The sequence below is a fragment of the Thamnophis elegans genome, chromosome Z (assembly GCF_009769535.1).
Source record: "Thamnophis elegans isolate rThaEle1 chromosome Z, rThaEle1.pri, whole genome shotgun sequence".
Classification (NCBI taxonomy): domain Eukaryota; kingdom Metazoa; phylum Chordata; class Lepidosauria; order Squamata; family Colubridae; genus Thamnophis; species Thamnophis elegans.
Genome location: NC_045558.1, coordinates 107,462,250 through 107,487,241, shown reverse-complemented (window position 1 = coordinate 107,487,241; position 24,992 = coordinate 107,462,250). Strand labels below are relative to the sequence as shown.

The window sequence follows — 24,992 nt, the reverse complement described above, 5'->3', positions numbered from 1 at the left end:
AATGTGTGTAGCTGCACCTTAAAAGTATCTATTCAAGAATCACTACTACTTTAGGGCCTGTGCAGGTGATCAGAAAAGACAATTTCTTTCTAGGAACATAGTGGAAAATGTAAGGATAATGAAATAGTGACGATGATAATGATTTGATTCTTTCTCCCAAAGTCAAATTTTGCTGAAATGTAATGGATACTAATATGATTCTGCAGCCATTCTGGAGGACAACACATTTCTGGCCACTTGGAGATCCCTCGCCAAAATTACTTGGTAGTCCACCAATCATCTTCAGTTTAATGCATTCTGAGGAATCCTGGAAATTCAATATATTTCTGTAAGGAATAAATGTATTCCAATGACCCTAATGCTATCTTCTTTTCTTTCTTTTTTTTTTAGATTGCCTCTTTCAAGTACATATAGGCACATACATAAATCAATGCCTCCCAAATGGTACAAAATTAGCCCCTTAGGAAAGTCAAGAGAACTAACTGATTCCCAAATAACAGACCCAATTTATATTGTGCGTGAACTGTGATCAAAAGAGAAAATTGGTCCACAGCTTTGCTTTTTCATAGGAAAGAAGAAGTCACCTCAGTTTTCTTATAAATTGCCACTTATAATTCCTTACCTGACAGTCTTGGCATTTTGTGTAATGTCAGCTATAAGTCAGTAATACTGAGAAAAAATGTTTCAAATATTCAGCTGAAGCCAAGGAAAATAAGAGTAAATAAAATTGAGATCCAAGAAAAAAATTGTATTATTTTAATTGATTTCAAAGTGATTTCAGTGGATATAATACTTGCAATGTCCTATCCAGGAAACAACAGTCCACCAATGAAATGTTATCTTTTTTGGTGTCTGACTTGGTATTTAAGGAAGACAGCTAAACAAACAAATGAGAGTTTTCAGACCTGACTATCTACTACTAGTTCGTGTCAGGCAAAAATAAAATTTGCATTTTTCTTGATCAAGTTCTCTTTCTATTTAATAAAAGAGAACTTCTACAGGTAGTCCTCAATGTAAAACCATAATTTGGATCAGAATTTCCATTGTTAAGGAAGGCAGTTGTTCAATGAATCGCGCCCAATTTTATGAGCTTTTTTGATAAGTAAATTTACTACAGTTGGTAAGTGGAATCCAGCTTCCCCCATTGATTTTGCATGTCGGAAGCCGCCGAGGAAGGTGACAAAATGATGATCACACCACCTGTGGGTGCTCTCCTAAATATAAGCCAGTTGCTGAGCACTCAAATTTTGTTCTCATGACCATGGGGATGCTAAAGCGTTGTAAGTGTGAAAACAGGTCATAAGTCACTTTTTGCAGAGTCATTATAACTTTGAATGACTGCTAAACAAATAGTTGCAAATCGAGGATTACCTACATCAATACTTATTACAAAAAATTAAAATTAGAAAAAATTATCATTGATAAATTTTGGTGATTACTGGATAGCCGATAAATGTCTGAATATCCTTTGTTAGTATGTAATCCTACACCCAGAAGTCTGCATACTCCTTGGCTTTCAGTACTTGCTGCCAGTTGCTCCAGTTGCTGCCAAGGAAGACTTGAGGCCATAAGGATCCTTCTTAATCAACTCACCTGATAAAGGCCTTCTTAATACATATCTCCTAACATGTTAGGTGTAAAAGCTTAGCTGAGCATTTAAAATGATTGCTGCTAGATGACTGCATTGTCCTATACTGGCAATATTCTAAATGGGCATAGAATTATAAATTTGTGCTGTGTTCAAAATGTAGTTATTGTACTCGCATAACTTGAATGCCCAACCAAGACTCATATTGTGGCTAAACATGAGAATATGGTTTCCAGAACAAACTGAGCCACAAACTATTTAAACCCCATGTACGGTAAGTTTACTTTATAGTGTGAACCTGTCCCCGTAGGTGGTGATTTAATCCACTGAGCGCAATCCACTATTCCATGTAGAAAGGCAGATAACTGCTTTCATCCCCTACAAGATGATTCAAATGCCATAACCGTCCTTTATAACATATTTATTGTAGTTTCCTTCCCTGCACTTAATACTGTATGAGACAGTTTCTTCCATAGCCTTCCAGATCAGAGACATACAATGAAAAAGATAGAGATTATTTATGGAGGAGGTGGAGAATCAAAATTATCTCCTCCCTTTTTCCTAAAGTCCAGCCACCTCCCACTGGTGCCTTGCAGATGCATTGAGTTACATTTCCCATCATATGCAGGGGATAATGGGATTGAACCTCAACACTGTGGGTGACTTATGTTATAAAAGTCATTTTTGACCCTGCTGTAGTGACTACGCTATACGGTCTTGAATCTTATGGACAAAATGTTGGGGAGAGAAAGGGAGAAGCAGCAACCAAGGAAACATCTACTTTGGGTTCTCACTCTTTTCTTTTCATCCCTTTTCTTCTACCTCCCATTGCCATGGCAACTGTTTCTAGCACATGCTCTTGGCCACTTTTTCTAGTAGCTGTAGCTATGTAGTTTTATATTTTATACATATCATATGCAGAGGTCAAGCAAACATGCTTTTAAAAATGCCCCAAATTTATGTATACAGGCCAAAGCCTTCACAGTTAACAATTTGACTGTTTGCAATGCTAATTAATCCCGAAAGCATCACCAGGCCTCCATCTGGGCCTGCCCTGACATTAAGCAGCAAAACAGGCTTCCACCTCAGCCCCCTCCATTCCCCCTTGAGCCACAGCAGCACTCACGGTTGTAAATGTGTGCCACAGAGAGACATGCACACACCCACAGCATGCTCCACACCAAATGGCTGCACAATATTCTATTTTCATAAATTATCATAATCTATATATGCTGGAATACATCCCTCTTTCCTTCACAGGATTGTTGAGCCCCTGGGATGGAAAAAAAAAGCTTGGCTTTGGATAATCCTGCAGAACTCCCCCTCCCCCCCCCCCAAAAAAGAAACAATAAACCTGCAAGAAAGACAAAAGTGACTATCAGTTGAACAAGAATAACCCAGTCCAGACCTCTTTCCAAAAGGCACTGGACTACAACCCCCTTTATCTTTGGCCAGTTTGTCTATGGATGCTGGGAGTGTTCAATTCACTGGCTAGTTTCTAATAACATGCTAAATCTGAGCTAATAAGACAAAATGGCTGGGTACATATTACGTGCTGCACCCAAACAAACACATCACACCATGGCTTATTGGAAGGGGTTCATGCATATATCATGCCCAGACAATCATTAGGTTTCCACAATACAATACAGTGAAGCCAGCTAGCCAACTCAATTGTAGCTTACCCTACAATTGTGGGGAATGCAGAAGATGCCTATATTGGAGAATAGTCTAAATTTATCAGTAGTCTGTTCCTAAATAATCACTTTCTTCTTTTACTAGCAGTCCAATTTTATTATCTCCTTTTCCATCACTCTATGTAAAAAGCTTCACCCTGTCCTACTGCAAAACAATTGCCTTTGAGTAGTGTGTAGCCCTTAATTCTTGAATATCATCCCCATCTTTCACTTTCACATAACTTTATAGGATTCTGATTCAAAGATGTCCCATCTTGCCTTTCCATTCATATTAGTTTCTTGTAGGGGATTCTTGCTCTTCCTCTGAAGTGGTATCCCACAGAAGTGTCCCAAGCATTCCGATTTCCTAGCTAAGCAGTGACCAAGCCCAGACCTGCTTAGTTTCAGCCAGGGATCAGCACTGCAAGCTTTCGGTCTGTGTTTAAGGAACACCTTCACCTGGGTTGTTCTCAAGAGGCTCTTCTTTTGTGTTTGGGGCTCTGCTGCTTATCATGGCAGCCACGCAAGACAGATGCAAGAGGAGCAATCTCTCATCATTCATATGGACAAGTTTATATTATTAACATGGACAAATAAACTAAAAGGAAAAGAACCCTGCAGATCAGCCTTCCTTGTTTTTAATAAGAGATTGGACAACCATTACCTGAAAGGTATAGGCTTTCCTGCTGAGCAGGGGGTTGGACTAGGTCCTGTCCAACTCTGTTATTCTGGCTATTCTTCCAGAGTGTAACTCCTAGAATTCTCAACAACCATCATATTAGATTGAGATTGTGGGAGGTTCTCATATCTAGAGGGCAGTTGGCTTGGGAAAACCTACTTCAGATGAATATTTTGCTATAGGGCCCCACCCAGAGAGTTCAGAAAGATCCTTCTGTGAATCCCATAAATCCTTGGACCCATATTTATTTCAAGTCCCACCATTAATGTAAGCCCTTCCCAACCCAAACATACCTTTCAATTTTTGCCAACTAAGGAAGACACATATGCACACAAGCTGCATTCACACATTACATAGTTGAATAATGTCAGATTCATTTAGTGTTGTGATTTTGTGGCTTAGATTGTTGTTTGAATCTAACACATTTGGTTATTGTACTTTACAGTTCAATAAGTTGTGCAAATTTGGAAAATGGCTTAATTTAGTAACCCATGGATAAATATTAGAAGTTTCTGACACAGATTTGCCAGTGCAATGTAGCCATTCCCTTCCAATCAATTATAGCAAAATCCCACCAAAAATCTTTCCACGAAGTATGCCAATGGTTCTCAACCTTGTCAACTTGAAGATGCTGGCTGGGGAATTCTGGGATTTGAAATCTATACATCTTCAAGTTATCAAACTTGAGAAACACTAAAGCAGACTAAAGTTAACTTTTAAATTATCCCAACTCTCTTCGGATTTTTTTTTTAAATTGTAAAACATTAGCATGGCTACCACTGCACTTCACCTAACCTCTCAAATGGTATCAAATGATATTCTGAAAAGGTGCCAGGATTGCAAATCACAGTTTTCACAGCCATGCTAGTACGTTTTTGTGTAGTCAGATTAGCCTTTAGCTTTGCTGACTTTCATTTCTGGGAGTTGCAACCCCAACTTATCCAGAGAATACCAGACCGGAGAAGGCTGCTGATACACAAAGAAAACTTCATTGTATGTAAATGTGCAATCATTTCAAATTGCAGGTGTAGGCTTGCATAATTAAATGCATCTCCATTTAAGACCCTGCATCCAGAAAAGAACATATTAGGGTGAAAAGTTGTGGTTAACTTTCTCTGTTACACAGAAGTTGAATTTACACAATACATTTGATCCAATCAAGTAAAAACCTAGATGTTATCTTTGATTCATGTCAACCTCAGTCAGTTACCTAATTAGTTTGTGGATTAGCAAGGGAAAACCCAGCTTCACTGATGGAATGTAAGTTACACTGTATTGTGGGAAGGCAGAAATGGGTTAATTCAGCAATCAGGTTAAGCATGTGCAGGTTAATGCAGCCTGCTTGCTTGCATGGAAGAACATTCAGTCATGTGTTTTCCCATCTGCAGTATTAAGTGATAGGATCCAGGCACAGCTTTAGCCCTTCATCAGCTGTGAATTAGGCCCTATGAAATTTCATGTTAATTACCCATAATACACAATGACTAGAAAAATTAAAATAATTACAAGGGAAGGGTGAAATGAAGGAAGCATGGGAGAAAAACCCACAGACAAGGAGTTAGACAGACAAACAGCCAGTATGTAACAGTGAAAGGAGTTTTGGCATTGCTTTTTTTATGATTCTGGCAAATTAATTCTAGGCAGCTAGAAAAATTTGAAAATTTGGAATTTTTAATGGATAGTGCAGGAAAAATGGAGGGGTGGCTAGTTTAAAAATAGCTGCTCTTATGACCTCTATTTTTCAAAATATTGGGATATGGTAAAATGCCAATCAAGTGCAAACAGGGGGAGTCCGGAAGCCTTGAATTAGCCAAATCCAAAGAGTGGAATTGAGCTATTAAAGGCATTGAATTAAGTTAGATCTGGAGAAGGGTAAAAATTGGCAATATCAATCCTTACATGAGGAGGGGGGAAATGGAGGTTCTGGGTAAATGGAAAAAGGAAACTCCAAAATTCATCGAGGATTAGGAGACTTTAGCTCATGGAAGATGAATCAGATGGACATTTCTAATAGCTTCCTATCTACTTTCCCAACTTAGAACCCTCATCATCTTATAACCATACTAATTGGGAGGGATCAGAATTATGTACCTGGGGGATATCAATCAAGTTCCACAATGGGGATAGGGAGGGTGAGATAGATACTTCCCTGAACTTACTTTTTGATATATTTCTTCATGGGACCTAACAACCTCAGGATGATTTCATTGAAAACATCCACGGCTTCCAGAATGTTACTGGGATCCAACCAGAAGAGGGTTCTGGCTCCTGGAGTGAGATTTAGACCCATTGGCAGACAGGCAATAAGGGAAGGCTTGTAGTAAGACAGGAAGCAGCCAGCCCAGAGATGCTTGTTGGAACCAGGCCTAGATAGGGATATATGGGGCTCCTCAAGAGGAATTCTCCTCCCATTGAGGGGGTGTGGTATCAGACCTGAGTATTAAGCACAGCTTGATGGGAAAGCAACGTGTGTTGCTATGGGAGCAAGCAATGAAGGGGAGGGGGCTGAGCCAGTGGAGAGCTCTGTAGAGGACATAGTGGCTGAATGCTTGCTAGGAAGATTTTTGGGGTGGGGGAAATTAAGTGGAAAATAGTGGATTGGGGATATTTGCCTGCAGCATCAGGAAGGACAGAAGGGGGTTGGGTTGCCAAGTATGGGGGGGAGGAGGAGAAGGAGGAGGTAGAAGAGCAGCATCTTTCAGCCACTGAGCAGGGTATAGATGGTGCAGTTTCCATAGCAACTTCCATCCATCATCCTACTTCTCCATTCCTATTAATTCCAGCCTGCCCTATTCCCCCCTCCAAAAAAAAATCACTGTCCCAATCTAACCTTTTCAACTCCCTGCTTCACCCATATTCTTTCATCCTGGCATTCATCCTGCTGTATGTACCTCTCTCGTCCCTTGGCTGGGCTGGATCATGACCCTTTCCACCCTCCCCCCCAAAAAAATAAATAAATAATCCACCCCAACCATCTAACCTCACCCCTTCGTCCCCACACTCACCAAAGTGGGGGGGCGTCGCGGAGACAGCATCCCCTGCTCCCCCTCTTTTCCTGATAAGGTTGGCGAAGACGGCTGTACCCTCCTCCGCGTGCCCAGTTGGGGGGCAGAGAGGGGCGAGGCTGCGGGCTCTCCCGGTCCCCTTAATGCTTGGGCTCCATAGAGATCCCGGAGCAGACCCAACTGGAGCCTCGCCAAAGCCTTCGGGAGTGGGCGATGGAGAAGGGGGGAAAGCAAGCGAAGTGGAGACCTGGAAGAACCCACTGGTCCTGGCGGCTCCGACCCGACCCGGCTGCCAAGGAAGAAGCCGACACAAGCAGGCAACCAACCAACGACGTCGGGAGCGCTGCAGCAAAAGCGCTCCTGCGAGCAGCAGAGACGGGAGTGGAATACTAATAGTGGAGGGGGGCGGGGGGAGGAAGCGGGGAGGGGGGAGGAGAGGGGAGGAGGGCAAAGCGGGCGGGGCGAGAGTGGCTGAGCCAAGAAGGAGAGCGAGGCATCCAGAGCGAGATAGCGCTCCCCGAAGGGGAAATGGACGCAAAGGCGCAGCCGGGGAGAGGAGATGGCATTTGGGGAGGATTTCTGGGTGGGCCGGAAGGGGGGAAAGTCTGGTAAGTGCTCGTGAGAAGCTAGAAGCCGGTTTCCTCCTTCCTGATTGGCTTTACTCCCCCCCCCCCAAAAAAAAAGAGCTTGTTGGCCTCTTCATTGGAGAAAATGGTGCAAATCTAAGGGCTCCCTCCAGCCGAGATTATGACGGCCAGGTCTGTTCATGTCAGCACCCTCTGCAAATGCAGATTGAAAAGGTGAACTGACTGGATGGCACCTTTTGGGCTAGGTTGGCCTCCCCCCCCCCCCAAAAAAAAGGCTGCCTTGTCAAGAGCCCTTTGCTCTCATCTCAGTGGCTAAGACACTGAGCTTGTCGATCAAAAAGTTCGGCAGTTGAAATCCTTAGTGAGGGGGGGGTTGGACTAGATGACCTCCAAGGTCCCTTCCAACTCTGTTACTGTTTACTGATCTCTTTCACTTTTCCAGGGATTAACTGGATAATAACCTGTAACTAAATAAGGAAAATGTAAGTAAAGTCAGAACCCAGGGAAAAGACTCTCAGGCTTTGCAGGATCTAGCCATTGCTTGACCTTAGTAGCTTCAGTGAAAATGAGAACTGAAGTGAGAACTGAAGAAGCGTCTTAGATGAGGAGCAAAACATTTTCAAGGGGGGAAAAAATTAAAAAGAGAGAAAAAGCCAAGAAAGTCCAGTTGCCTTTTGAAAAGCACCTTTGAGACAACTATGACAATTGAGAATCTCCATCTTCAATGAAAATATATGATAGCTAGAAAGAAATATGCAGTAGTGGCAAATATCTATACCTCAGGTGTAGGATGAGGGTAGGGATTCCTTCTCCAAACTTGTGTGTTGGTTTCCAAATATCTTACCCAGCCTGGTAACAAAATGTTTGGAAACCAATTAACAAGCTTGGAGAATGAACTCCACCTTCATCTGGAAAGAAATGCTACTTTATATAGCTTTCATCGTAGAGTAGATTTGCCATCACTATCCTCACAACCAACTCCGCCAACCACTGTTATTCCCTATGCCGAATAAAAGTTTTTCTCATGAGTTGGAGATACTGTCAGAAACTTGAAGATCCAAGCAATAATGGCTTTACATTTTATATTACATGCTTTACAAATCAACTAAATCAAATCAGAGAATACCACCATCACAAAAAGAACTTCCTGGAGAATTCCACCACTCCTTGCAATTAGCTTATATTGTTATGAAGCTCCTTTCTTCTATAATCAGAATGATTAAGGTTTCCCATTAAATCTATTCCAAAGAGTTTTCCTTGGAAACAAGTGCTGAAAGAGAGGGGAGCTGCAGTGGGAAGAGCACGGCTTGTTTGTAAGAAAAACAGGAAGATGACAGAGAAAAGAGTATGAAGATATCATAAAGCAGCTGAAGCTACTACCTCCAATGTAGCAGCAGCCAATGCCAGTGCTTCCTTTGTTGCTGAAAGGTTTTGGAAAAACAATGAGAGAAAAAAACTGAAATAAATTGTTCTGACAAAGTTGGCTCAAGGCTGAATCACAATATATCTGTCAAGACAGCAGTCTTGTACTGTACCAACTTATTTGTGAGTGAATCAGTGGGAATTCAATGGCCATGTTCACGCTACACACTTGACCATTCACTTGCTCCCTGGCTAAATTTGTACCATTGTGTGTAGCAGGATAAGATCACTGTTGTGAAGACACCATGCCCTGACAGCTCTCAACCCCAAAAAGCTAACATTAGCATCACTGTAGAGGGAATTGGAGGTGGGGGTGGGATTGCTTCCTGCTGCTTTTTGTCCCTCGTCCAACCTTCATTGTGGCCAGGAGATGGGGGAGGAAATGGAAGTAAAAATGAAACATATACTGATGCCTAGAGATTCTGTTTGGGAATCCTGGGAGAGGAAGCCCATATATCTTAAAGTTGCCATGTTTGAAAAACACTGTTATAAAATATATCTTTGGGGCTCTTGTCATTTGTTTTATTCAGTGATTTCATTAAAGCGCATATGCTGAAGAGACCACCAGGTCATGACCCCTTGTCAAAATGATGTGGTCAATCCTAACCTTTTCAGAATGTTTGTATGTTTAATGATTAACAGTCCCTATCCCACAAAAGGGTGGTCTTTGGTAATCATAACCCCAATCTGAATAATATCAAACATCGGACTGCCTTTTTTAATTTTGAAAACCTATTTGATTTCCCCTCTCCCAGGGGTTTTTATATCTACTCCTTAAATTAGTATAGTAAGCAGCTCCTATTTTTGTATGTTTTTGAAATAGAGTGATCCCTTGTGTGTGGGGGGGGAGAGATTCGCTTTCCAGTATAGAAGAATTTAAGTCAATTTAATATTAATAAGAGTTTTAAACAAAGAGATGCTGAGTACATATCTAGAGATATTCATCCCTATTACTCTGAGCATGTGCAGAGTGTATTCTGCAAGATAAATGCTTGTCACAGTCCCCAGTTGCATGTCCAAGTACATCTGTTGCAGAAGCAGGAGTCCTTTTTTCCCCCCAGAAAGCACAGAGGGCAATGTATTTGAGGCTAAATGGTGCCTGAAACCATCTAAGAAATGAAAAGGGGGAAAGCAGCCTGCCATTGCCAAACTGCAACTGCTGATTCAATAACCCTGAAAGTAGTAACAATTAAGACAAAATAATAATAATATGTGTTTGATTGTAAAGACAATATCCCAATTTTATTCTACTCCTCCACTTTTTTTTTTGAAACTCTGAAGTCTCAACATGTTTACATGATGCTGTTTTTTGAAAGCAAGCAAAGGGACTTGAAGCCCCTTAGTTCATCACCGTATTTTTCTCTGATGTTGATTAAATTATACTCCCCAGGGAGTTGAAATATATGTTGAAATGATCGTTTTCATACATGACACAGAGAAGGCTGCTGATTCATTTTCAATAATGTCAGAAATTGGGGACAAAGTGCTCGTCATTTGAAAAGGCTAGCATGCCAGACTATTACAGATAGACTTCACTTAACGATTTCCCTTTCAAAGTTACGACAATGCTTAAAAGGTAATTTTAGAGTAGTCCTCACATTTACAACTACCGCAGCGCCCCTGGGGTCATATGATTGGCATTTCTGCACTTTGCAACCAGCAGGCATTAATGACCATCCCAGGGTCATGTGGTCACATGATTGCAATTGGGTTTCGCCAAGGCGCTAAAAATTTAGGATCAGAGTAATTAGTGCAGAGCAGCACATTATACAAGGCATTAGACAGGTATCATCAAGAGGTGTCGCGGTAGAGATTTCTACTTTTATTTAGTCATTGAACTATCTCCCAGCCAATATGAACTTTTTGAACATTAGCTACTATTAATATAACCAACTTTTATCATTACAATTTAAGAAGCAGATTTGTTAGAGGTAAAATAGTATTTGAACCTTTTTCCCTTTAACTGAATGAAATGTTGGATTCACAATATTTGAGAGTCTATGAATTATTTTAATGGAAATAATTATTTTAATGGAAATAAAGTCAGCTAAAGTTCAAAATCCTTTCAAGCATTCTTGCATAAGCATGTCCTCTGATGTCATCTCTCTCTTCCATTTCCTTAAAATGGAAGTAAGAACCAGTTTGGTTTAGTAATTAAAGCTACAGGCTAGAAATCAGGTGACTGTGAATTTTAGTCCCACTTTAGCCATGAAAGCTGGGTGGGTGACTTTGGACCGGTTACTCCTATCAGTCCTCAACATCAGGCTTAGACCATGAGGTGGTGGGTGAGTTCCTGTTGTATTTAACAAATCAACATTTGATTGTTCTTTAAAAGTGGATCCTGCACCTGTAGAAAAACACTAGGGAGGAAGTCTGATGAAAAGTTTCCTGCCTACTTATGCTTAATGGATTTAGATTGTTACATGAGACCCCCAGCCTTTCACCTCCTACTCTTCACATGCAAAATTATCTATTGGGTAAAATGTCTATTGGATCCTCCCCACAGAGGTATCTTAGGCTGCAGCAAGTACTTTCTGGAACCAAAGATACAGTTATGTATATTGTGAATTTTGCGAATTTCTATCCATTTTCCACGTTCTATCCAAAGGGGCTTTTAGATATTCCATGTAAAAAAAACTTGAAAAGGTAATGTAAGAAATTTCCTGAGGTTTCCTCGCTTTAAGGAGACTATCATAGTAAGCAGATATCACATACAATCCAGAGGTAAGTTCCTACTGGTTCAGACTGGTTTGGTCAATGCCAGCCTGGGTCACAGAACTGGCGGCGACCCAGGCTGGCCCCACTCCCGAACCAGTTTCTTGGTTGCCGTTGTCACTGCTGCCATCTTCTTCTTTTTTTTTAGTTCTGTACATGCACAGAACAATTTTCACGGAACTGCACATGCACACATCCAGTGTGCACAAAACGCACACATGAGCAAATCGGCAGTAACGCCGACTGAAGCTCATCCCTGGTACAATCCTATTGTATAAGCTGAGGCAGGGAATCCCATCTTGATAAATGTGTAACAAATGATGGAGGAAGGCCTGAAAACAGTACAAAAGAATGATTAAGCTGGAAGGGACCTTAGAGGTTTTCTCTGTTCAAGTGGGAGAATCTATACTATTTCAGATGTGACTGTCTAGTCCAGTGGTTCTCAACCTTCCCAATGCCGTGACCCTTTAATACAGTTCCTCATGTTGTTGTGACCCCCAACCATAAAATTAGTTTCATTGCTACTCCATAACTGTAATTTTGCTACGGTTATGAATCGTAATGTAAATATCTGATATGCAGGATGTATTTTCATTATTACAAATTGAACATAATTAAAGCATAGTAATTAATCACAAAAACAATACGTAATTATATATTGTGAAATACCGTATATACTCAAGTATAAGCCGAGTTTTTCAGCCCACCTTTTGGGCTGAAAAAAGCCGCCTCGGCTTATACTCGAGTCAGTGAAAAATTTGCCCGAAATGGAGGAGAAAAAGGGGCGGGGCCATGCCGCTGGGTGACGCTCGTGAATGGCCCGGCGCCCCTGTGAGTTTCCCCTCCCTCTGTGTCAGTTTGCCACGCAGCGCGCACCGCACCATCCCCCCTCCTCACGTTCTAATGTAATGCAGGGCTGTCTTATGATTCCCCTTCCTCCCCCTCCTGCCGCTCTGCAACGATGTCCCACCTCCTCCTTGTTATGGCAAGCAGCCACATAGCAATGTCCCACCTCCTCTGGTACAGTGATCCAATGATAGGAATCACTGTGCCGTGTGTCATAGGAGGCGGGACATCGCTCCCACGGCTGCACGGGACATCATTACCGGTAGCTGCTGCATTTCCCACCCTAGGCTTATACTCGAGTCAATAACTTTTCCAGTTTTTTGTGGTAAAATTAGGTGCCTCAGCTTATATTTGGGTCGGCCTATACTCGAGTATATACGTTATTTATTATTTACATTTTTATTCCTGTGGATAGTTGTCGTAAGGGTCCCAGAACACTGCTTTGCCCAGGGGGGGCATAATACTGTTAAGTTGGCCCTGTGCATGTCAGCTATGGACTTGTGCCATAGAGGATGCCAAAAATGTGTGGTGGAGGCTGAGGGCACCAGTTGCTATTCCTGGCCCTGCCATCTCTCTGACTCACTAGCACACCCATCATATCCATAAGGGAGAGAAATTGAAACTCCCCTTAGCCCTGCCAGGAACAGGCCTGAGCCCCACAGGAAGAAGAAGCACCCACAGTGCCAGGTGTCCAATCTCTTTCCAGACAAGGGCTGGCACAACAGTGGGACATGCCAAGGCGAGGAACCACCCTTTCCACTGGACTCCCCACACTAGAGGAAGTGCCCCCTTGCTCTCTGGCCCCACGATTTGGTTGGGTGGACTGGACTATAAGGTCTTTCCTGAGAGAAGGAGCCAGATGCAGCACACAGCAAGGGGTCTTGGGGCTTTGGCTGTGTGTGTGTGTGTGTGTGTGTGTGTGTGTGTGTACGCAAAGCTTGGACTCTTGAGCCTCTTGGCTGGAGAACTGGTTGGAGGAGGCACCTGGTGTCCAGCTGTAGCCTTTCCTGGCCTTTCACCTTAGCCCAAAAGAGAAACTATGGGAGGGAGCCTTTCAGCCAGAAGGGGAGCCAGGCCAGGAAGTCACATCCCCCATCAGAGACCCCTGAATGCACCTTGCGAGGTCATCTTTTGGACCCATCTGTTGCAGTTTGGACCCACAGTAGGGTCCTCTGGTACTTGCTTGTCCTCCTGAGCTGCTGCCAACATGACCAGCCTGGCAGGAGGCTAGAGAGCCATGGTGGCCGAGGTCTAACTAGAAACCAGTGGTTGTGGCTTGAAGCCTTCTTAGGAGCCTGGTGGGCTTTGAGCCAGACCCACCTCATGGGATCATTCGGGTGTGGGGAAATGAAGAGGTGGGAGTGTTAGGCATCTACATCCCCTTAAGTTGATCAGCAGGAAAGGCAAGGTAAAAATCAAATCCATTTGCTATCATTTACTTTGAAATAAATGCACAAAATTTCCTTCTTCTTGGCTCCGGTCTTCTGCCCTTTCTAGTTGAGGGGGAAGGGCTCCCCAAGCAGGCTCCCAAGAGGCACTTCTGCCCCCCCCCACAAGTTCTGGCCCCCAAAAACATGACGAACCATGTTCCCCGCTTCCCTTCCCACTCCAAATAGTATTTCCTGGGACAATGATGCCTCCATAGTGCAGGAATTTCCCCTTCTAGCTTCCCTTCAGGAGCACTGATGCCGAATTTCTTGAGAAGAGTCCAGCAGTTTTCCAGATTATTGGCACATTCATAAGTTTTTAGGATTTAAATCTTCAGCTAGCTAAGTCAATTGTACAGGCAGCAGCCCCACAAGGAAGCCCCCAGCACTTTCTCTATAGGGCCACCAGCTGCTGATCTTCCACACCATTTCCTTGGCAGGACCCCTGCGTGGCGGATGGCAATGGCGCGGAGCTCAGAGCATTCGTGCTGCGCTGAGTCTAAAACGTGGGATCCGTCTCCCACCTCCAGCTCCTTCCTCTGGGCTGCACCTTCTCCTTCCCATCAATGCTGAAAACTGCACCTGCAGCTCCAGCGGCTTTCCCACAAGCAAGAGGCCGAGAACCAGAGCAGGGAGGCCAGTGTCTGGCAGCAATCTTTTGGCCACGCCCAAGGAGGCAGTAATAGCAGAGGAGATACACCGAGCTGGCACGGACCTAGAAATCTTGCACGTGGGCTGGAAGGGCAGAGACAAGGCAGGGCTGGGGGGTTGTGAGACAAGCCGTGCTAAGAGCCGGGCCTGATTTCTTGGTTCAGAGGAGTCCAGAAAACTGAGGCTCTCCGTAAGCCAGGGGTTGTTCTTGGCAGGCAGCCGAGGGATGTGGAGGAAGGCCCGCGATAGCGCCAACGCCTCAATTACCGCCTGGGGATGAGACGAGGGTTCACTTAGCAGTGTCTTGGTTCCTAAGACCATCGAAAATATGTCTTTTCCGGTGGTCTTAGGCAACCTCTGTGAAAGGATTGTTCGACCCCCAAAGGGTTGCGACCCACAGTTGAGAACTGCTGGTCTAGTCTCTTCTTTAAAACCTTCAGTGATGGAGCACCCATGATTTCTGGAGGCCAGCTATTCCACTGGTTAATTGTCCTCACTGTTAGGAAGTTTATCCTTAATTACAGATTGCGTCTCTCTTTGATTATTTTCCAACCATTGTTTCTTTTCCTGTCCTCCAATGCTTTGTAGAATAATTTAACCCCTTCTTCTTGTGGCACTCCCTCAAGTACTGGAAAACTGTTATCATGTCCCCCCCCCACACACAATTCTTCTTTTTCTTAGACTAACCAAACCCAAATCCTGCAGCCGTTCTTCATGTTTTGGTATCCAGGCCTTTAATTGTCTTAGTTGTTGTTCTCTGAACTTTTGCCAAAGTCTCAACATCTCTTTTGTAGTATGGCAACCAAAATTGGTTGCAGTATTCCAGATGTGATCTTATTAGGGTTGTATAAAGTTGTACTAATAAGGGATACAAATATAGGACCAATAAATTCATCATTACTGTGATGCTATAGAATGTTATTTGCTATGGGACACTATTTGAGCTGTACATTTTATGTCATATCCACGTATATTGTGATGCATAATATAATACATAATCCTTGGGATTATGTTTCTGAGTTTCACTGGAGGAAATGATGTTATACTACTCAGGTAAGATATGGATGGATTGTACCACCCACTCCTCTTACTTAGGAGACACCTGACTACTGCAAACACTGATGCATTCCTTAATCATAGTGAAAATGTATTTCAGAACAATGTGGAGGTGTTATGGAATGATAATTTACAGTTACTGGTCATCACTGTTAAGAATATAGAAGAGGATGGCCATAGGAAGTTAAACATAATGCTGCTCAAATGAAGGGGGAAAAGATAGCATTTGATAGATTTCAACAATCTGGATGAATTTCAGTATTTTGCAGGTGTCCATTATATTTGCTGGATTGCTGAGTATTTATGAAACAAGATGTTATTGCTAGACCCACACACTTCTACTCCAGAGGGAGTACTTCCATAGACATAATAATTAGTCCTTTACAAATAAATGTTTTAAATGTACATGTGTAGGAGAAGACCAGATAAAGTCTGAAGATGAAGTCAAGAGAGGAATTAACCTGAACTCATTACGTTCCCACGGGGGATCCAAGTCCAGCCACCTCCCCTTGAATTCTGTACTACTTATTCTTATCTAGCACAATGTAGTGCTGGCAGTTAGTTTACTAGATTCTTATGTACAGGCATGAGCAATAAATCATCTTAGCTGAAACTTAACATGTAGTTCTGATTCTTTGTGCCTGACACGCATAGTGTGGCAATTTGAAAATTTGTATTATGAATTTTATTATTATAGAGAGGCCCTAACAAGAAAAAAAAGGGTACTTGAATTGCTACACCATTTCTATGGAGTCAAAAACATAAAGGGGTTCCCAGGTGAGTGCTAGTTTTGTGAACTCTGTCATATGCCCCATCTTCATCAATTTTGCCATAGTGCCCAATAATAATGCTTCACATATCCAAGGAAAGACTGTCCTAAAGTTACTATGGGGAGAATGAAATATATTAAGTACAAATTGCTTTCACATTCTACGTCTGCCTCCAAAGACATATATGATTGGAATGAATCATATTAAAATTTATTCTAAAATTAACATACGATATGACACATGTAAAACATGCAAGCAACATTACAAAAATATTGAAATCATGGAAGGATATTTATGTTTTTAGAAACTACAAAAGTATGTGAGAAAGAAAAAGTATGTGTAAGAAACATTGCTAATAACTTCGAATGTTCTCAAAAAATAATCAGGAAATACCACTTTATAATGCCTTGGTAAGGCTACACTTGGAACACTGAATCCAATTTTGGTCACGATGATGTAAAAAAGATATTGAGACTCTAGAAAGAGTGCAGAGAAGAGCAACAAAGATGATTAGTGTTACGTACGGATGTACATTGTTAAATTTACAGGTTTTCACATGCTCACTGGGGATTGGTTGCCCAAACCCCAGGAAGTTTAAACTACTGTCATTGGCCAGCTGGTCTGCCGGAATGCCTTAAAAGATGAGCTCCAGCAGTCCAACCGCCAGAGCGCAGTCACTTAATCTTGCAATAAAAAGTGCTGAAACTCACTTGCGCCTCTCGCCTGCTGCTTCTCACTGATCTAACACTGGCAACAAAAGACAAAGGGACCTGAGAACCCTCATTGGACAAGCAACCATTTTGCACAAGGACCAAGACCCTGCACCACAGCACGAGATGGCATCACAAGCATCCCCTGCACCAGTGATCTTCGACCCACAGACGGAGGACTGGCACACATACATGGGGCGATTCCAGATGTTCCTGGAAGCCAACGGCTACCAGGACCAGCCAGACAATAGGAAGCAGGCATTATTCCTAACTTACTGCAGAATGAAAATCTATACGATGGCACAGACGTTGATTACCTCAGCAGGCATAGCAACCCTACAATGCGCCCTGGAAGACCACTATGTGCCATCAGCCACCCCCATGGTGAGCCGAAACAAGTTTTACCATTGGCGCCAACGGGAAAGAAAGACGGTGAATGATTTCGTGGCCAGCCTCCAAGAAATCGCAACCCGGTGCGAATTCATCAACTCAGAAGAAATGATGAAGGACCAGATCATCCTAGAAATGAGAGACCTCTCCTTGCAAAAGAAACTGCTAATCAGAAGGGGAGTCTCATTCAAGGACGTGGTCGAGGAAGCCAGGGCAGCTGTGTCATCGGATAACACGGCAGCACACATAAGGAAAACCAGTGGGGTACGCCAAACATTCAGGGAACCCGACTGGGCATCTGAAGTTCTGGAGTACGACTATGAAGAGGACGATGCCAATGCCATCCACTGTGTGTACCCAGAGAGGAGACAGCCCACCTCACCACCAAAACCCATGGCTCCACAGGAGAGACAAAACAACCCACAGCCCAGCCAACAGTGGAATAGGTGAAGAGAGGAACAGTACCAAGCCCAGAAGGAGATCCATTACACCACTGTGGGCCACTCAGATGCCTACGAAGGGAAAAAGTTCCATGCCACAGAAGGGAGACCATACCATTAAAGGGGGACCATGCAAGATGGAGCTGGACACAGGATCATATTTTACAATCGTATCCTGACAGACAATTAAGAAATTGAACCCGACAGCCAGCAAGAACCTCCTCAAACCACCAAATGTCCTGCTCAACAACTACCAGGGGAACCAGATCCAAGTCCTAGAAAAAATGGAAGTCGAGGTAGTGTTCCACGAATTCCAGGGCCGTCTACCTCTCATGGTCATAGTCAGCCACCGACCATCCTGACTGGGAGAGGAATGGTTCAAGTCCCTGAGGCTAGACATCACCGGCCTGCATCGACTCTCAACCCATGACCTGGATCGGCTACTGGCAGAGTTCATGGACATCTTTGACAGGGGCCTAGGTAAATAAATGGAGAAACACATTTCATTTAACATAGACCCCCATGTAACCCCCATCAGGCTCAAACCCCAAAGGGTCCCCTTTGCTCTACGGCCCAAGGTGGATGAGCAATTGAATAAAATAATTGCCCAAGGAATCCTCGTGCCGACTGACCACGTGGTATGGGAAACCCCAATAGTCACCCCCAGGAAGCCAGATGGTTCTGTCCACCTCTGCGCAGATTAAAAGTGTATGCTGAATAAGACCTTACAGCAAAGTGTGTACTCGGTGCCAGTTGTGCAACATCTGTTGCATTCCCTAGGAAGCAGGAAAATATTCACCAAACTGGACCTGGCTCAGGCATGCCAACAATTGCCTGTGGACAAAGCCACCACAGAAGCATAGATGATTGTGACCCACAGGTGGGCTTTCAAATGTACCAGACTGCAGTTTGGAGTCAACGTAGCCCCAGGACAGTTTCAGTGTTTAATGGAGCAGCTTCTGCAAGGAATCCCGGGGATGGTGCCATACTTTGACGATGAATTCATCTTGGAGGACTCCATAGAGCAGCTAATGGAACCCATTCACAAGACTTTGGGGAGGTTCAAGGAGAAGGGACTTAAAGTGAACCCAAAGAAATGTAAAATTGGCATGAGGAAGGTAGAGTTCCTGGGATCTGGCATCCACCCCACTGACAGCAAAGTGAAGACCATTGGAAACATCCCCACCCCAAAAAACAAGACAGAGCTCCAAGCCTTATTAAGACTATTGAATTTTTATAGTATGTTTTTACAACAGAAGGCCACCGTTGCTGAGCCACTGCACAAGCTCCTGGGAAAGACAGCACTGTGGACCTGGGAACAGAAGGAAGACTGGGCCTTCACAGCGGTAAAAGAGCTCCTATCCTCCAACAGCATGCTCATAGAGTTCAACCATACTTTGCCCGTTTAGATCACCTGTGATGCCTCCCCCTTCAGAGTTGGAGCGGTCCTCAGCCATTGCCTACTGGATGGATTGGAAGCTCCCATTGCCTATTACTCCAAGACCTTGTCCCTGGCTGAATGTAACTACAGCCAGATTGACAAGGAAGCCTTGGCTACAGTCTCAGGGATCAAGAGATTCCATTAGTATGTGTATGGCAGACATTTCAAACTCATCACGGACCATAAGGCACTGCTGGGGCTCCTCGCCAGGAACCAACAAACCCCACCGTACATGTCCCCAAGGATGACCAGATGGGCCATTTTCCTCACAGCATATGACTACAAACTGATCCACCACCCAAAGAAGGACATCAGCCATGCAGATGCACTCAGCCATTGCCCATTACCGGAGCTGGTGGAAGACCCCACCCCCATTGCCATGTTACTGCTAATTGACATCGACCCAGCTAGCCCGGTCACTGCCAGGGACATCGCCGAGCACACACAAAAGGATAAGGGGTTGCAAAAGGTTCTGAACTGGGGGTTGAGGGGGTGGCCACAGGAGAAGCTGAGTGAGGAGTTCCAGAGCTACCAGAGTAGCCACGCAGAACTCTCAATTATCAAGGGTTGCTTGTTGTGCGGGGGAGAGTCAATGGCAGAGGCAAGCCATTGAAGCCCTCCATGAGGGTCACCCGGTGATAATACAGATGAAAGCACTGGTCTGGAGCTATATCTGGTGGCCCAATATGGATAAGGACATCACGAAGTGGGTAGCCACTTGCAGAGCCTGTCAGGAGATGCGAACAGCCATACCCCGGGCACCCGTGCGAGAGTGGGAAGTAGGAAAGGGACCATGGTCACGCATCCACATCAACTTTACCAGTGGAAGGGCAGACATTCCTGATTGTGGTGGATGCTTACTCCAAATGGCAGGAGGTTGTCATCATGCAATCAACCACAGCAGAAGCCACCATCAGAGCTCTCCGGAAACTTTTCATGACCAATGGCCTACCCAACACCCTGGTCTCCAACAACGGCCCACAACTGACCATCAAGATGATGGAGGCATTTCTCACAGAGCAAGGGATCCGGCGAACAATGGACAGGCCGAGTGAATGGTGAGGCTCACAAAAGAAACCCTCCCCCGAATGGGACCTAAAGCTGGCAGGAAAAGTTTGACCAATTCCTTTTCACCCAACACATCACACACACACCCATGCAATGACCAACAAAAGCCCAGCAGAGCTGTTGATCGGGAGAAGACTGAGGTCCAGACTTGACCAGTACCACCCGGATTACCTTCCAGAGAACCCCCTGGATTCTTCTCAACTAACCCGGAAGTTCAGCATAAATGACCAGGTATTTGCCCACAACTACATTGGGTGCCCGACTTGGCTGGCGGGCTGAATCGTGGCCGTCACCGGGCCGAAGTCGTATTGGGTGGAGCTAGAGGATATATGAATCTGGAGGAGGCACATTGACCAGCTCTGACACCACCTGGGGGATGCTGAACTGAGGAACCAGGGCAATTGGACCATACCCGCCAGCTCAGAACAACTCCCGGAGAACCCCAGGTCTCCCCACCAAGCATGCTCAACCGGCAGCCAGGAAGCAGATGGGCAGGAACCAGCCCCACCAAGCCAAGAAATCAAGGGACGACCACGTAGCTGTGTCCAAAGCCATCCCAAGAAGAAATGGCATCTCAGGAGCCAAAGAAACCAGGCTGGAGCTTGACTTGCAGGCTGAGGAGCTCCAGAAGGGTTCTTCCCAGGCAGCCAGAGGAAAGCAGGCTTGACCGCACCGGCCGAGCTCCCAAGGACAAGTGATCTGCGCAGGTCAAGTAGGAGACCAGCGCATTCCGCCTACCTGAAAGACTACATCACCTATGTAGGTCGGGGACTGGACATTGTTCATTCTAGGAGGGGAGGGGTGTTACGTACAGACGTACATTGTTAAATTTACATGTTTTCACATGCTCACCGGGGATTGGTCGCCCAAACCCCAGGAAGTTTAAACAACTGTCATTGGCCAGATGATTTGCCAAAGCTCCTTAAAAAGGTGACCTTCAGCAGCCCAGCTGGTAGGGCACAGTCACTTACTATTGCAATAAAAAGTGCGGAAGCTCACTTGTGTCTCTCGCCTGCTGCTTCTCACCAATCTAACTATTAGGGGACTGGAAGCTAAAACATATGAAGAATTGTTACAGGAACTGGGTATGTCTAGTTTAATGAAAAGAAGGACTAGGGGAGACAGATAGCAGTGTTCCAATATCTCAGGGGCTGCCACAAAGAAGAGGGAGCGAAGCTATTCTCCAAAGCACCCGAGAGCAGGACAAGAAGCAACGAGTGGAAAATAATCAAGGAAAGAAGCAATTTAGAACTAAGGAGAAATTTCCTGACAGAACAATTAATCAGGGGAACAACTTGTCTCCAGAAGTTGTGAATGCTCTGACACTGGAAGTTTTTTAAGAAGATGTTGGATAACCATTCGGCTGAAGTCATATAGGGTTTCCTGCCTAAGCAGGGGGTTGGACTAGAAGACCTTCAAGGTCCCTTCCAACTCTGTTATTCTATTCTAAGTGTCAACATACTTAATTATGACTATGTCAGGGACTTTCTGAAGATAAAGGATGACAGTGTCCCCATAATGGGATGGGAATAACAGCGTGGTGTGAAAATATTTACAAATCCAAAGTTTACAGGATATGCTTTCATTCAGCACAGTTACAGGAGATAATGCTGGATATCTGGTGCTGAGATATGTGACCATGAAAGGTCCAACTTTCATGCAAGTGGAGCTTTAGGATTTGATTTATTGACAACTTCTGTTTTTTATGCTATAATTTAAACAGATTATCCAACAGCTATGAGTTTTCAGGAAAGTGAGGGGTGTTTCCCCCTTTTTCAACACAGAGGCCGATCAAAATTATGAGGGACCAATTTTTGACACCATGATGCCTGAGTTTTTTGAAGTGGCAATCTGCTAAATTGGGCATATCATTTAAACTGAAAGGAGCCTTCGCTCATGGTTGCAAACAACACATAGCTATTGAGGGAGACTTGTACATGTTTTAGGAAACAGGTGATGTCAATGACAAAGCGTGAGTTTCTCATGGGGATGTTGTTGTGGAGTATGAAATTCATTGTACTGAGCCCTTTCAGTGTATTACACTAGTATCTATCTGCATGGCCTAGTTCCATTTCATGTATCTGAGAAAAAATACAATTGCATTAGCACCTTTAGATAGCTACCACTGAACCGAGAACAGGTATTCTGCAGCGTCTATACTATAGTTGATGTATACAGTGCACAGTGAGAATGTGAATATTCAGCATGGCCTGCGGGGCAGTACAAAGCGAAGAGGAGCTCTCTCTCCCTCCCTCTCCCCACAGCCTTTGAATATAATGTTTTTTCTATTATGGATGCCCTATCTGCTCCTATGTAAAGGGCTTCCACAAAACAGGAAATCCTCGTTTAATGTTTGCCTCATTTAGTGATCATTTGATGTTACAACAGTGTAAAAAATGCAGCTTTGCAACCAATCCTCACAACCTCCCAAGGTCATGTAATTACTATTTGGGCACTTTGCAACCAGCACACGTTTACAATTGTCACATCATCTCACATGTTTGCCATTTGTTTGTGTGTCACAACTGGCTTCCAACAAACAGAATTAATGGAGAATGTGAAAGTGAAATTGCAAATCACGGTCACATGATGTTCCACTTAATGACAGAATTATTTCAGAATGCAAAGAAGGTTAAGTCATGAGCATATTGAAATGAACTCAGCTAGCCTGCTAAAAAAAATTTAAACTTTCTATGGGAAAGGTTTGGGCTTACCTCACTACCAACCTGACAATATTGATAGTTACAAAATCTGAAGAATAGTTGAAATATCCATTTAAACTTACAGAAGTTACTTCATAAAAGTTCTTTGACATGTTAATAGTATTTTATTGTGGTTTGAAAACTGTCAGGGAACATATTTTGTTATATAACAGCAAACTTTCCCATTTAGGCTTGCTGTGTTTAGTTGTTTTTGTTCACATTTATACTAAAGCATTTTCATCAAAAGTAAACATGGTGAAAATAAAAAGTAAAAAAAGAATCTTCCCTTATCTGTTTTAAAACTTTCTTAAATCTTCTTTGTTAAGCCTTCTGCAAAAAAATTCTTTAATCTTTAAATCAATGGTCCCTTTCATTGCTTTTTTGTAATCCCCAAATAAAGTTTAATTTATCATAAGGAAACTTGTAGTCGTCGTTAAAATATATTTATATATCTGTAGATTAATTACCTCCCAAAGTGATTAAGAAATGGGAAGCCACTGACAATTGAACTGGCTTTTTTTATTTAAGGTTTGGGAAGATATGAATTTTGGGGTGAATTTTATAAACTGGGCAACAGTGACATGCGGTGAGGTTTATGGGTGGCGAGGCACTGACACAGGGGTTTCAAATTTTTTTAAACTTGTGGACTTCAACTCCCAGAATTCCACAGCCAGGCATGCTCAGTTCCAATTTAAAGCGATAGCATTTGTTTTTCTCCTTTGTGAAAAAGTTTTCCTTCATTCTTTTTCTTCTCCCTACCCCTCCTTCCTCCCTCCCTCCCTCTCTCCCCCCCCCTCTCTCAAACAGACACACACAGAGAGAGAAGTTGCATCCCTCTCTCACTCACTCACTCTCAAACAAACACAAACACAGAAGTTGGATTGGATATATTTTCCAATGGCTTGAAAGCAGCTCCTCTGCCATAACCCCCCCCCCCCATTCCCCTGCTGCCTTCCGATCCGAGCCTTTGATTGCAGGTGGAGTCACGTTGTCTTTTAAAACTTGTAATCAGTGAAGCTGGGCTTATATACTTTTATCCAGGGGTGTGTGTGTGTGTGTGTGTGTGTGTGTGTTTTGAAAATGCACCGTGGCTCTGCATTCAATCAAACTTTTTGAATTCCTCCCCCTTCCTCAGACCCACAGACGTACCTTTTCCAGCTGTTTCAGAGAGGATTTCAACTCTGCTCTTGCCTGCCATCATGAAAAGAAAAAAAAATGTAAAAGGAAAAAGGCATGAGTTCTGAGGTCAGGCTGAGCTAGTTGCTGCCAGAGTCACCATGTGGATGACTCTGCTTAACTGTTTAAAAAAGCCTCTTAAAAAACGCCCTCTACAGGAGGCAGGAGAACGACGTGCCACATCTACGTCAGGAATTTTTCGGCTTTTAACCCTTGCTTAGCTCTGCTCATAACGTGATCATAAAGTCACACAAGATGACGCACCTTGTTTTCCTGCCGCCTCCCATAGAGGGCACTTTTTTAGAGGCTTTTTTAAACAGTTAAGCACTAAGCAGAGTCATCCATGGTGATTCTGGCAGCAACTAGCTCAGCCTGACCTCAGCTCTTGCCCTTTTCCTTTTATATTTTTTTTTCTTTTCATGATGACAGTGGTGAGGCTCTGCCTCCCCTGACTGCATGTCCCTGCTGGGCATATTGATTTTACACTTTATAAAAGAACAAATAATTGTTAAAGATGATCTAACAAAACTCTGTGATATTTTTTTAAAAAAGGAATAAAATAGGGACTTCTACTGCTTCCTCTGTAATTGTTTTGGTTCTTGAAATACTGAATATAGATATAAGATGAGATGAGAGATGTAAG

At 43.6% G+C, this 24,992-nt stretch overlaps 1 protein-coding gene across 1 annotated transcript in view; it reads right to left on the bottom strand.

The window, feature by feature from the left end:
• LRRC4B (leucine rich repeat containing 4B) overlaps positions 1-7,312 on the bottom strand; it is a 142,367-nt gene extending 135,055 nt beyond the window's left edge. The window contains exon 1 of the mRNA XM_032237042.1: positions 6,949-7,312. The gene's annotated coding sequence lies outside the window, so the exon portion shown is untranslated. The remainder of the gene's footprint in view (positions 1-6,948) is intronic.
• Positions 7,313-24,992: the final 17,680 nt, after the last annotated feature.